The sequence below is a fragment of the Anabrus simplex genome, chromosome 4 (genome assembly GCF_040414725.1).
Source record: "Anabrus simplex isolate iqAnaSimp1 chromosome 4, ASM4041472v1, whole genome shotgun sequence".
NCBI classification, from domain to species: Eukaryota; Metazoa; Arthropoda; class Insecta; order Orthoptera; family Tettigoniidae; genus Anabrus; species Anabrus simplex.
The window spans coordinates 178526294-178538981 of record NC_090268.1 but is presented as its reverse complement, the minus strand read 5'-3'; positions in this window follow the sequence as shown (position 1 = coordinate 178538981).

Below are 12688 nucleotides of genomic sequence, written 5' to 3'. Positions count from 1 at the left end.
CACTGACTTCGGTACGAAATAGGTTTGTGATTAGTAGCAGTAAAAGCCTGGTCTGGTGGATTCCAGTACCCGTGCGTCGTACCCATGTGTGCAACACCGCGGGTCTGGGCGTAGCCTGTGAGTTGTACCACTATATGAGCAGCACCGTGGGTCTGCGTTGCCTGTGATTAGTACCCACTATGTGAGGAACACCACGGGAATACCGGCGCCCGTGTTTAGTACACCTAGGTGGGGAACCTTCTCGGTTTGCGTTGACTCTGAGTTGGGCCATTGTGTGAGACACACCATAGGTCTGCGTTACTTGTACGTATTGCAATACTTGTGAGTAGTACCATCTTTTGTGGAACACCGTGAGTCTTCGCTACTTCTGATTAATACCCCAACATGACACATACCATGGTTCTATTTTACTCGCGACATGTACCATTCTGTGGGGCCTTAGACGTGGATTTTGCACCTCCTTTAGACACCAAGCATCATTGTGCTTCATAAGTGGTTCCTTGGTCGGTAATAATGTTATTTTCTATCTGTATTGTGTCCGATCCACTGGTTTTTGTTTGTTTGTTTTGTGTTTTGTTGAGTTCCTGTCCATCCGTTCATTGTTCATGCCATATTTTATTTTTATTTTGGTCAGTTGATGCCTTTGCAATTTTTGTTCTTTCATTTCGTACCATTAGGGGCCGATGACCTTTGATGTTAGGCCCCTTAAAACAACAAGCATCATCATCATCATCATGCTATCAATGCCAGCGATTCGGACATATGGTAGCTCGTTGTTCGAATCAGTCCGTATGTGGTACATGTGGACGAATAGGTCACGGCGCGGAGTAGTGCACAACTCCGTAGAAGTGCACTGACTGCTCCGGTATTCATTCTCCTCAGGATCGGAACTGTCCGACATATCTGAGTGAGAAGAAGATCCAGGAGATCAAGACCCTGGATGGTCTTTCCTACCAGGAAGCGGGCCGTAAGTTTAATTCCACGAATACACCTGCTCGTACACTCGACTATAGCGTGATAGCTCAGAGTCCTCCAGGTTCGTCATTTACAACATCGTCCCCTGTGCTGATCGCTGCGCCCAAGGCGACTGTACTCCTCGGAGCAAAGTCGCAAAGAGTAAAAGCTCGAAGGGGGGGGGGGGGGCACTTCACCTTCGACCAACCAGAAGTCCGTGCCGGTTGGCAGTTGCAAGTGTGAAAGGCTAAGTCCTCCCCCCCCCCCCCCCGAAGAGGTCGGCGAAAGCCGTGCCGAAGCCGGCGGAGGCGGCATCGTCGATCAGGGCTGGGAAACCATCTCCTAGCCTGTCTAAACCAGAAAAAAGGGTGGCGAAGAAGAGCGCTCTCGCACAACCCCTGCGAATGAGAAATCATGCCCCCCATCTGGATGTTACGAGTCTGCGCCAGGAGATACATCTGCTCCAAAACCTGCGTGCTCTCCTCGCAGGTGAACTGCCCGCCCTCGAAAAGCGTTGAAGTTTTGGGCGGCATCCCCGCCGCCTGCTGATGACGGGATAGAGGTCGCCCTGTCATCTACGTCTATGGATGTAGATGTTGATAGTCTTTAGCCTTGCAAGCGTTTTGTTGCTCCTAACCTAACACTCCTTTTATCGTCCACACTATGGCACTGTTACAGTGGAATTGTAATGGTTATGACATGCAACTTGCTGAGTTACGTCAGCTCATTAGTGAGTACGCAGCGAGTATAGTCTGTGTTCATGAGACCAACTTCAGACCTGGTGTCCTACGGTCTTGAGAAATTTCAGACTATAGTCGACAGAACGATATTATGCCCACCGGGAGTCTGGTGGCGTGGGCGTTTTTGTCTGCTCTGATACTTATATCGAAGAGATTCCTCTAAGGACCCCACAGGAAGCAATTGCGATGCGGGTACCTCTGCCTGTCATAACAGCAGTGTGTTACGTTTATTTTCCACCAGGCCAGCCTCTTAACATAAATGATGCCACTGATCTTCTAAATCAGCTTCCACCTCCTTTCACCCTATCACCAGTCACCCACCGGTGAAACTTCCCTCATTTCCCACTCAGGAGGACGAGGTGCCCTATCGTGAGTATAGATCAGACGTGAGGCTGATACACATTTCGCCGCACGTCTAATAGGACTAACGCATCCGCCTGTCCTAGTGGCCGGCCTCCCACAGCCAAGGCGGGAGTAGAGGATTAGCTTGGGAGAATTAAGCAACGGGTTCCTTACGGAAAATGGGGTTTGGCTTTTCCACTCCAGGAGATGGTGGTGGTGGTGATTATTGTTTTAAGAGGAAGTACAACTAGGCAACCATCCTCTATATAACACTAATCAGAAGGAAAATGGAAGGGATCCGACACTTCGAAAAATGAAGATATCGGCCAAAGTAAGACAAGGGCCACGAAGGGCGTGAAAATGAAAGACTCCCTAGCCCTCGCAAACCTAATAGCGTCGGGGTCGGAAAAGAACAAGAGTTGACCAAGGGAGGTCGGATAGGATAGATGAAAGTGAGGAGCCTGGTACAAGTAAGTGGAAGAAATGCCAGGACTCAGCTGAGGGCCCCGTGGTCGCCAACCCACGCTCCATAGTTCAGAGCCCCTGGGGCCCCATTTAGTCGCCTCTTACGACAGGCAGGGGATACCGTGGGTGTTATTCTACCGCCCCCACCCACAGGGGGGCCACTCCAGGAGAGGTGTGGAGAGAAGAGTGGAACATTGCCCAGGGAAAACCTGCGCGGAGGTACCCATCTGACAGCTCCCACGGTCACCCGCCGCCCGTAAGGTTTAAAGGCCTTACGGACTCGCACGCCATTCCTTAAAGCATGATTTTTATTTATGAAGTGGGAAATTGTTATCTCGTGGAAAGATTTCAACATGTCGCTTATTTGGGTTTATAAAAATAAACCATCGTCAAAGCAAAAGCAAATGACAACATCACTCTGTTGAAGATCCCCTTCGTCTCTTTAGATGCAAGAAATGACGGCTGGGCCGACTTGCAGGGAACGGAGCCCGGGTATCATGGGGGAGAATAAAACCGGTCGTAATCCATGAACCCGTGATACATCTCTATGGAGGATCTTAAAGCCATTAGAGAGATGGTCCTCAGAATGCCGATCTGGACAATCCCTAGGCGTTTGAGGGCCTTTAGGGTTGCCTTGGGCATGGCCCCTCGCGTGCCAACCACAATTGGCTACACGTTCCCACTAGCTACTCCGAACAAGGTTCGGAGTTGAGGCAGTAGACCGCGATATTTGCGCACCTTCTCATCCCTAGCACGACGGAGGTAGTCTCCTTCATCGTGGCGGACTGTTACATCGACCACGAAGACCCCTTCCCGGTTCTTCACGACCAAGTCGGGCACACACCATTGTCTAGGTAGAGTCGCGGTTCCTTAGACACTTCTACTGCCTCTTTCCTCACTACCTGGGTTTCGATGAGATACCTGATCTCATCGTGGCGGTGGATCCGCGCGGGTCGAGTGCTAGTGCACTCTCCGAGAATGTGGGCCAAGGTCTCCTTCTTGAGCCTCCATTGGCGGTATCGCAGATCCTCCTGTGGACGAGCTCGGTTCAGGTTGGCTTTGTCACCTGCGGTGTTCGTCCGTAGCTGCAGTGCAGTGATAAATCTAGTAGGCTTTAATAAGGTAGGATCCCTGATGAAGGAATTGCCTATCTTATCGCCGGTGAGGGACGGCACAGCCCTGCCCTGAGCCTCAAGCTCCTTCCACGTACGTAGCTCTGTCTTCACAGCACGGCTTTTCAATTGCCGCACATCCCGTTCTGTGTGGGGATATGGAAGTCGCACAGAATGCGCAAACCTACGGAGATTTGCAGTAGTAATTTTGCATCCCGACAGAGCTACTACAATGGGGTCCGTAGAATTCTGAAAACGGAGCCCCATTTACAGTGCCACTCGAGGTACAAGATTTCGTAACCTCGGGAAACCTAGTCTTCCATCTCCCCTTCCACAGTAGATCACCCCTTTACAAATTGACTGTGGAAGGTGCATAAAACGGTTAATGGATCCCCTCAGCTCCTGGTCGATCTCCTTGAGGCGAGAGATCCCTGGTTTAGCTATTACCAGCTGATGAAGGAATCCGGGGACTAGGTAAGTCTACAACAAGTGCGGCTTAAGGGCGAGGCGTTCGACCCTCTCCGTAATAGCACGGATATTGATCCTGAGTGCGCTCAGGTCGATGCCGGGCCAGATGGAGTACCTTACCCCCAGGTAAGTAAAGCCAACATCCGCTGTGGCCACACGGATGCGTACTCCTTGCTTTTCCATGCCGGGGTCTTCTAGATACCAGGAGTCTCTTGTTGTAATAATCGGGTATGCCCATGACTTATGAGTCGATAAGGACATACCTCGAGCGTCCAAAAAGTCGACGACTTCATCTAGAATAGTTTGTGCTTTCGGGGGGTCCGATGCCACAAGAACAGGGTCATCGGCGAAGGCCAGGCAAGAAACATTTTGCCCTCCCGCAATTGGGATTGCCGGCATGGTCTCCAACCGTTCCAAAAGAGGTTCCATAATTAGATTGAAAAGCAGGGGTGACAGTGGATCCCCTTGCTTAACGCCTCGTTGGAGATTTATCGTGATGTCGCCCCCAGGGTGGGGTATTGTTGTGCGAACATAACGATAGCTAGCTTCGACCAACGCGACCAGGGCTTTAGGGACCCCTTTTCGTCGAAGTGCACGTCCAATGGCCGCGTGTGGAACTGTGTCAAAAGCCTTGGAAATATCCAGTACCCGTCCCACACCGCCCGTCTCAGTCTTCATTCGACGATTCAGCTCGTCGAAAATTTGGACATTGGCGAAGCACCCCGCCTACGCCACAAAACCCTTCTGCCTAGGGTTGTACTTGACCACGCTCCTCAGCCTTTGATCAACAATCCCCCAGAAAAGCCTACTGAGGAGGGAACTGATTGTGATTGGCCGACAGTCACATACGTTTTTAGGGTCTTTGCCCTCTTTGAGGATCATCGTGGTCCGATTCTCCCTCCAAGCGGTCGGCAGATGACCGCAGGCCAGCACTAAATTATACAACCCGGTAATGAACCATATCTGTGATTTGCGAGACAAGGCCGCTTAAGTTAACTTATCTGGTCCTGCAGCTGTTGACCCCTTCACCCTGCCGAGGCGTTTACTAACGTCTGCCACCACAATGGGGGGAAAAGTGTCGAACCCCAAGGGTGGTCCATCGGCAGGGTCATTTAGCCTCGTCGGTACACTGGTTCCGCACAGTGCACTGTACATGTCCAAAATGTCAGACCTGGCTATCGGTTGGACACGTGGGTGAGTATGATCCGTGCGATTTTAACGCCAATCACCGCATATGGGGCTCTGAGACGCCTTACCCCAGGGGACGAGAGCTGTAAAGATTAGTAACAGAGCTGGATTTATGTATTATGAACGCAGGGGAACCAACTCACTTTAATGTACGTTACGGCACATAAACGTTACCGTAGGGAGCCTACTGTGGCCAACCGTATAACATTTAAGCAACTCCGCGCTAAGGGGCGAGTCCTTATTCGCCAAAGTAAGAAAGCTTCGTGGGAGAGATGTGTGTCGTCTATGACGTCACATACTCCATCCTCTCAAGTGCGGACTAAACTTCGACGTATTTCGGGTATCCATGGATCATCTTCGGTACCGGGAATTTCCATTGCAGGCAATATCGTCACTGAATCACTCTCGATTGCTAACCATCTAGCTCGCCATTTCGCGGATGTGTCTGGCTCTGGGAATTACCGTCGTGATTTCCTCGCTCTGAAGCGGGAGGCAGAACATCATCACCTCAGTTTTGCCTCTCAACCTTCAGAGGACTTTAACGTGCCCGTTACGGAGTGGGAACTCCGCAGCGCATTAGCGCTTTGCAAGGACACGTCTCCCGGACCAGACAACATCCCTAACCAGATGTTGAAAGACCTTAGTGAGGACAGTGTTCTATATATCCGTCGTGTGTACAACCGAATCTGGATTGAAGGTGTTTTTCCGTCTCAGTGGCGAGAGGGCATCGTCATTCCTGTCCTCAAGCATGACAAAGATCCGAAATATACAGGAAGTTACTGACCTATTTGTCTTACAAACTGCCTGTGTAAGCTATTTGAGAGGATGGTAAATCGTCGTCTTGTGTGGTGTCTGGAGAAACAAGGGCTATTGTCTGAGCAGCAGTGTGATTTTCGAGCCGCTCGATCCACCACTGACCACTTGGTACGCCTGGAGAGCTCTATTCGGGATGCGTTTCTCCGCAAACTGCATTTGGTAGCTGTTTTCATTGACTTACAGAAGGCTTACAGGCGTTCGGATGCCGTCACCAGAATCACGTTTATGTGGATCCCAAGCCACATGGGCATAGAAGGAAACGAGTTAGCAGATGCGGCTGCCAAGGAGGCAGTTACACTGCTACCATTGCCTTTCAAGTTTCCAGCTAGTGATATTCGCTCTCAGCTTAGACACCTGGTTATGTCCCATTGGGAGATGGAGTGGCCGGCCATTCCACTTCCCTATAAGCTGAGAGCAATGAAAGGAACAACGAAGGTATGGAGGACTTCCCTTCGGGTTTCGCGTAGGGAAGACGTGGTATTATGTCCTCTTCGGATCGGCCATGGTATCCTGACTTACTGGCATCTTTTGAAAGGAGATCTCCCTCCGGTGTGTACCTGCGGCGACCGTCTTACCGTGGTACACATCCTTACGAGTGTGAGGACCTGGTCGATCTTCGCCGTAGTCTTAACCTCCCAGGTATCATGTCTCATATCTTGCGAAACGACGAGCAGTCAGCAGACCTCGTCATCCGTTTTATGAGGGATAGTGGTCTGTTTTATCGAGTCTAATTATGTCCTTTGTCCTAGTGTATTTTTTTCTATATCTGCACTACCTGACAATGTCTTATTCCTTTTTCCCTTGTATTTTCTCTTATTTTATTAGGAAATAAGGCATTGCGAATTAGATCCACTGATTGTTTTAATCTCATACGCATTTTCTCATCACCAAAAGTTTTTTAAACTCTCGTCAGTAGATACATTTTAAAGTCGTCCATCTTGTTCCATTAGGGGCTGATGACCTTCGACGTTAGGCCCCTTAAAACAACAAGCATCATCAGCATTAAGTAGCCGTCTGGACTGTTCATCTGTAGATGTCTTGATACGTACGGATTCATCGCGGAGCTTGCGCATCTCGTCGACTTCACCAGCAACAATTTCGATGGAATTACTGGTCATGAAAGGACATTCATCAAGAAAATTCTTACCATCGAGCCTGAAAGCAACCAGGAATCGAGGAAAATGTTCGTCACTTACATAATCCACTAGAATTGGAGTATACTGCTTGCGTTTCTTACCTATTTTTGACGCCGTTTTTTGAAGGGTGCCACCCTTTGAAAGAGTTGAAAGAGAAGAGAGAGGTCCCGTTTTTGGGTCTCACGTGTACTCCGGAAATATGAAGTCGACCTTGGGCGGAGCCAAGCAGATGTGCCGAAGGCAAGGCTATATACTCCAGAGGGCGCCCGGTATCTGGAAGGGGTCGCTAGGAACTACTCACCCAGTAGCCATGCATCACCTCGCCACGCCCCGAAACTTGTGGTTGGGGGAGGATAAAACCTTCGTACTAACCTGTTCTACCCGATTCAAAGAGGGTTACCAGACAGGAAGTGGAATGAAATTTAAGAAGGTGAGAATAGAAGGGTAGAAATAGTGATGAAGAATAAAGATCGCAGATACCTCTCAGGCAACTCGCGGGACACCTTGTTAGTCTGACCCTACACCGAGGCCAATCCAGCATAGGTAACCCTGAGCTCACACAGCCCTCGGGATCAACAAGCACACAAGCGTTCACACTGACGTCAAGGTCGAGGTGTCCCTAGAGGGGTGAAGGGGAGGAAATTGTTGAAGGTTACTACAATCCAAAGAATTAGGTGGAAATAATCTGGAGGAGGCTTCAGAAAAGGAGATATTATCAATGCACATGAGCTTCTAAATCTCTACTTGTCTCAGGTGGACCGCACAGTCAGATGAGCCCGTAGAATGCTCCCGATTACAATGTAAACATAGTTTTACATTGGCAAGCCGGTCTGAGTGGCATGATTTAAGGCACAGTTGCGACAACGAAATGTATTAGATTGACAATTTCGTATCGTGTGACCATAGCGTTGGCATTTTAAGCAAATAATTGCGTAGAAAATATAAGGCGTGACTTCCAATAAAACTTAATATATGGAGACATATTTTGGTAATGTTTTTGAACAAAAACCAATCTATACTGAACCAGTAGGTAGGTAAGCTACTTGACCATCATGATGGGTTTTGCGACTTAATCCGTGAACAGAGTGAACTTTAATGTCGTTTTTTAGTAAAGAAGGAATTTCTGCTTCAGATAACTCTTTATCAACACATCTGATAATACCGACTCGAAAGATGTTGGAGTGTGGTATAAAGGCCTGTAGCTTTTGCGTATCAAGAAACTGATTCTTCAAAAAAGGCATCAGCATGAGCAGCAGAGTTAATGGTTACCTGTATCCTATTACGACCTTTATACTGAATTGATTTGACAGGAAAAGGCCAAGAGCCATAGGGTGAAGTTTACCAATATTATTGCCACTTTTGTAGGAGACAGAGACAATATATGGTGATTAAATGCGTACATAGTACATGAAACATTGTTAGGAGGTTGAGCAGGTGGTGCAAGGTAATATTACGTTGAGTTTATTCTGCGAAGAATAGGTATTTAGAGAACGATCGTTTAGATTTAAATCCATATTCACCACTTCTTCACGACCAACATTGCTCTTTGATGCAGGATTGATTGATGATGATGATGCTTGTTGTTTAAAGGGGCCTAACATCGAGGTCATCGGCCCCTAATGGTACGAAATGAAAGTAGAAACATGGTATGTGTCGTGTTGGGGTACTAATCAAAAGGAGCAAAGACTCACTGTGTTCCACACATGATGGTACTACTCACAAGTATTGTGCATCGTACAGGTAACGCAGGCCTATGGTGTTTCTAACACAATGGCGCCACTCATAGCCAACGCAAACCGATGAGGTTCCTCTCCTAGGTGTACTAATCACGGGCGCCGGTATTCCCGTGGTGTTGCTCACATGGGTACGACTCACGGGTACTGGAAACCCACAGTGAACCTCTCGCTGCTGATACTAATCACAAACCTACTTCGTACCTAATATAGTGGTACTACTCGCAAGTAAGGCAACCCACGGTGTTCCCCGCGTGATAGTACAAATCAAAAGTAGTTTCATGGTTCTAATTCAATCATCCCTTGGTCCGACAGGATAGACGAAAGCCACGAACCTACTACGGTGGCGTAGTAGGGGGAGAGGTGATACTCCCACGTGGCGCGTCCCAGGTGGCGGATAGGGGGGTCCTAACCGGTTTGCCGGCGGACTTGAGGGAAATAAAATACCTCTCGCGGACCAAACACACTACCCCCTGCGGGTGGGGGACGCACATGTAGAATACACCCGCGGTATCCCCTGCCTGTCGTAAGAGGCGACAAAAAGGGGCGACCTTGGCGTGGACATGGATTGCGGTTTGGAATAATGTGATGGACCTCCTGTGGATGGGAGAGGCTGAATACATCCATAGGTAATCCCTGCCTGTCGTAGAAGGCGACTTAAAGGGTCATGTGGCCATGGTCCCCTCTTTATTTTTTATTATTTTTCCGAGGGTCAGATGTAGACCATTCAAAATTTGATGTGCGTGCTGCCCGGCGATGGAGCTCCTATGTGTGCGACTACGCTCGAAAGCCCGTGCCAGCAACCACCCAGGACGCAGCGGGTGGGAGTATCATGTACCCGGGCAGTGGTATCCGCCTGACAACGCAGGTCCCCGCACAGCCGAATGCCAGAAGGACATATTATTATTAATTATTTTTATTTATTTTTCCTATTGTTAGTGCTCTGTACACGCTATGGGGTACATGCTATTGCGGGTGACTGGAGGAAGGGAGTCCTAGTGCTCATTGCCTCGGTCATCCCGTATTAGGCATCGTTCAACATCGGACCCCGGGCAATACCTGCTACGACCAGGTGGGTATTGCCTTGGCTGCTTGGTTCGGCTACAGAGACCCCTGATCGGAGTGGGTGGCATTCGGGGAGGATGCTATCGGGCATGGCTTCCAAACGAAGTCGGCTCTCACAAGGTGGTCGCCCACCTAAGTCTTTAACTTTTGCTTCCCTGAGAGGTTCAACTCCCTGGGAACATGCGCAGCGTGAAGGAATGGGATCCAGCTTCCCTAGGTTTCTGGTCGCTACCAGAACCGATGGGCAGGATTTTAAGCTGGTGAAGTCGATCCTGTTTAGTAGACACATCGAAGGCGTCTATGGCGAACTGGAGGAACTTACGAAAATGCGCAACGGTAGTTTGCTTCTAAAGACTCGTACAGCACTGCAAGCTGATCAGTTGCTTAAGTGCGAGCACTTTGGCGAAATCCCCGTCAAAGTGGAGGAGCATAAGTCCTTGAACCTGGTTCGCGGAGTCATCTTTCACCGCGACCTTATTTTGAACACTGACGACGAGTTGATGGAAGACATGAAGAACCGTGGCGTGACACACGTCCGGCGCATTACGCGCAAGGTCAACGGTGAAGACGTTGCCACTGGTGCCTTCATTGTCTCTTTCAAGTTGTCAGTGTTACCAGAGAAAGTCAAGGTAACAACTTATCGTTGCGATGTGAGGCCGTACATCCCGCCTCCTATGCGATGCTATCAATGCCAGCGATTCGGACATATGGTATCTCGCTGTTCGAATCAGGCTGTATGTGGTACATGTGGACGAGTAGCTCACGGCGCGGAGGAGTGCACAACTCCATACAAGTGCACTAACTGCTCCGGTTTTCATTCTCCTCGGGATCGGAATTGTCCGACATACCTGAGTGAGAAGAAGATCCAGGAGATCAAGACCCTGGATGGTCTTTCCTACCAGGAAGCGCGCCGTAAGTTTCATTCTATGAATACACCTGCCCGTACACTCGACTATAGCTTGATAGCTCAGAGTCTTCCAGGTTCGTCATTTACGACCAAGACACCTGTCCAGACCGCTGCGCCCAAGGCGACTGTTGCTGCTCCCAGCAACGTCGCGAATAGTCAAAGCTCGAAGGGGGGGACCACTCCACCTTCGACCAACCAGAAGTCTGTGCCGGCTGGCAGTTCCCAGCCGGCACAGCAAGGGGGGAAGACTAAGTCTCCCCCCCCCTAGGAGGTCGACGAAAGTCGTGCCCCAGCCGGCGGAGGCGGCATCGTCGACCAGGGCTGGGAAACCATCTCCCAGCCCGTCTAAACTCGAAAAAAAGAAGGGGAAGAAGAGCGCCCGTCCTGAGCGCTCTCGGACTTCCCCTGCGAAGGAGAAGTCATGCCCCCCATCTGGGGGATATGAGTCTGCGCCAGGAGGCACTCCTGCTCCAAAACCGGCGCGCTCTCCTCGTAGGGGACCCCCTCGCGCCCGAAAAGCGTCGAAGTTCTGGGCGACACCCCTGCCATCTTTCGATGACGGAATGGATGTCGCACTGTCCTCTACATCTACGGATGTAGAACTAGATAGTGTTTAGGCTTACGAGCATTTTTTCGCTCATAACCTAACACTCCTTTTATAGTCCACACTATGGCACTGTTACAGTGGAATTGTAACGGTTATGACAGGCATCTTGCTGAGTTACGTCAGCTTATTAGTGAGTACGCAGCGAGTATAGTCTGTCTTCAGGAGACCAATTTCAGACCTGGTCATCATACGGTCTTGAGGCATTTCAAACTATACTCGACAGAACGATACTATGCTCACCGGGCTTCCGGAGGCGTTGGCATTTTTGTACGTTCTGATAGCTACAGCGAAGAGGTTCCATTACGAACCCCTCTAGAGGCTGTAGCTGTTCGCGTCTCGCTGCCTGTCATAGCAACAGTGTGTAATGTTTATCTTCCACCCGGCCAGCATCTGAACATCAATGATGTCGCTGATCTTATAGATCAGCTTCCACCACCCTTCCTCTTATTGGGCGATTTTAACGCCCATCACCCCATATGGGGCTCTGAGACGCCTTGTCCCCGAGGAAGAGAGTTGGAAACACTTATAACAGATCTGGATTTATGTATTTTGAACACAGGGGAACCAACTCACTTTAGTGTACGTTACGGCACATACTCTCGCATAGACGTAAGTCTATGCAGCCGAACGTTGGTTCCACTGTTTCGGTGGAATGCACACGATGATCTCTGTGACAGTGACCATTTTCCCATTATTCTTACTTTGTTGAAACATAAACCCGTCGAGGCTCTCCCTCGATGGATTCTTAAACATGCTGATTGGCCAAAGTACACATCACTAGCTGTCTTTCACGATGATGTCAGGCGGACCGTCGGCGAGGAAATAACTTACGTCACCCAAGTTATTCTTGCTGCTGCTGAGGAGTCCATTCCGTTTTTCTCGGGGGCTCCTCGCCGAAAACTCGTTCCTTGGTGGAACGATGAAATAGCAGCAGCCATCAAAGAACGCCGTCGCGCTCATAAACGTTACCGTCGACAGCCTACTGTGGCCAACTTGGTAACATTTAAGAAACTCCGCGCTAAGGCGCGAGTTCTTATTCGACAAAGTAAGAAGGCTTCATGGGAGAGATATGTGTCGTCCATGACGTCACATACTCCATCATCTCAAGTGTGGACGAAACTTCGACGAATTTCGGGTATTCAAGGATCATCTGCT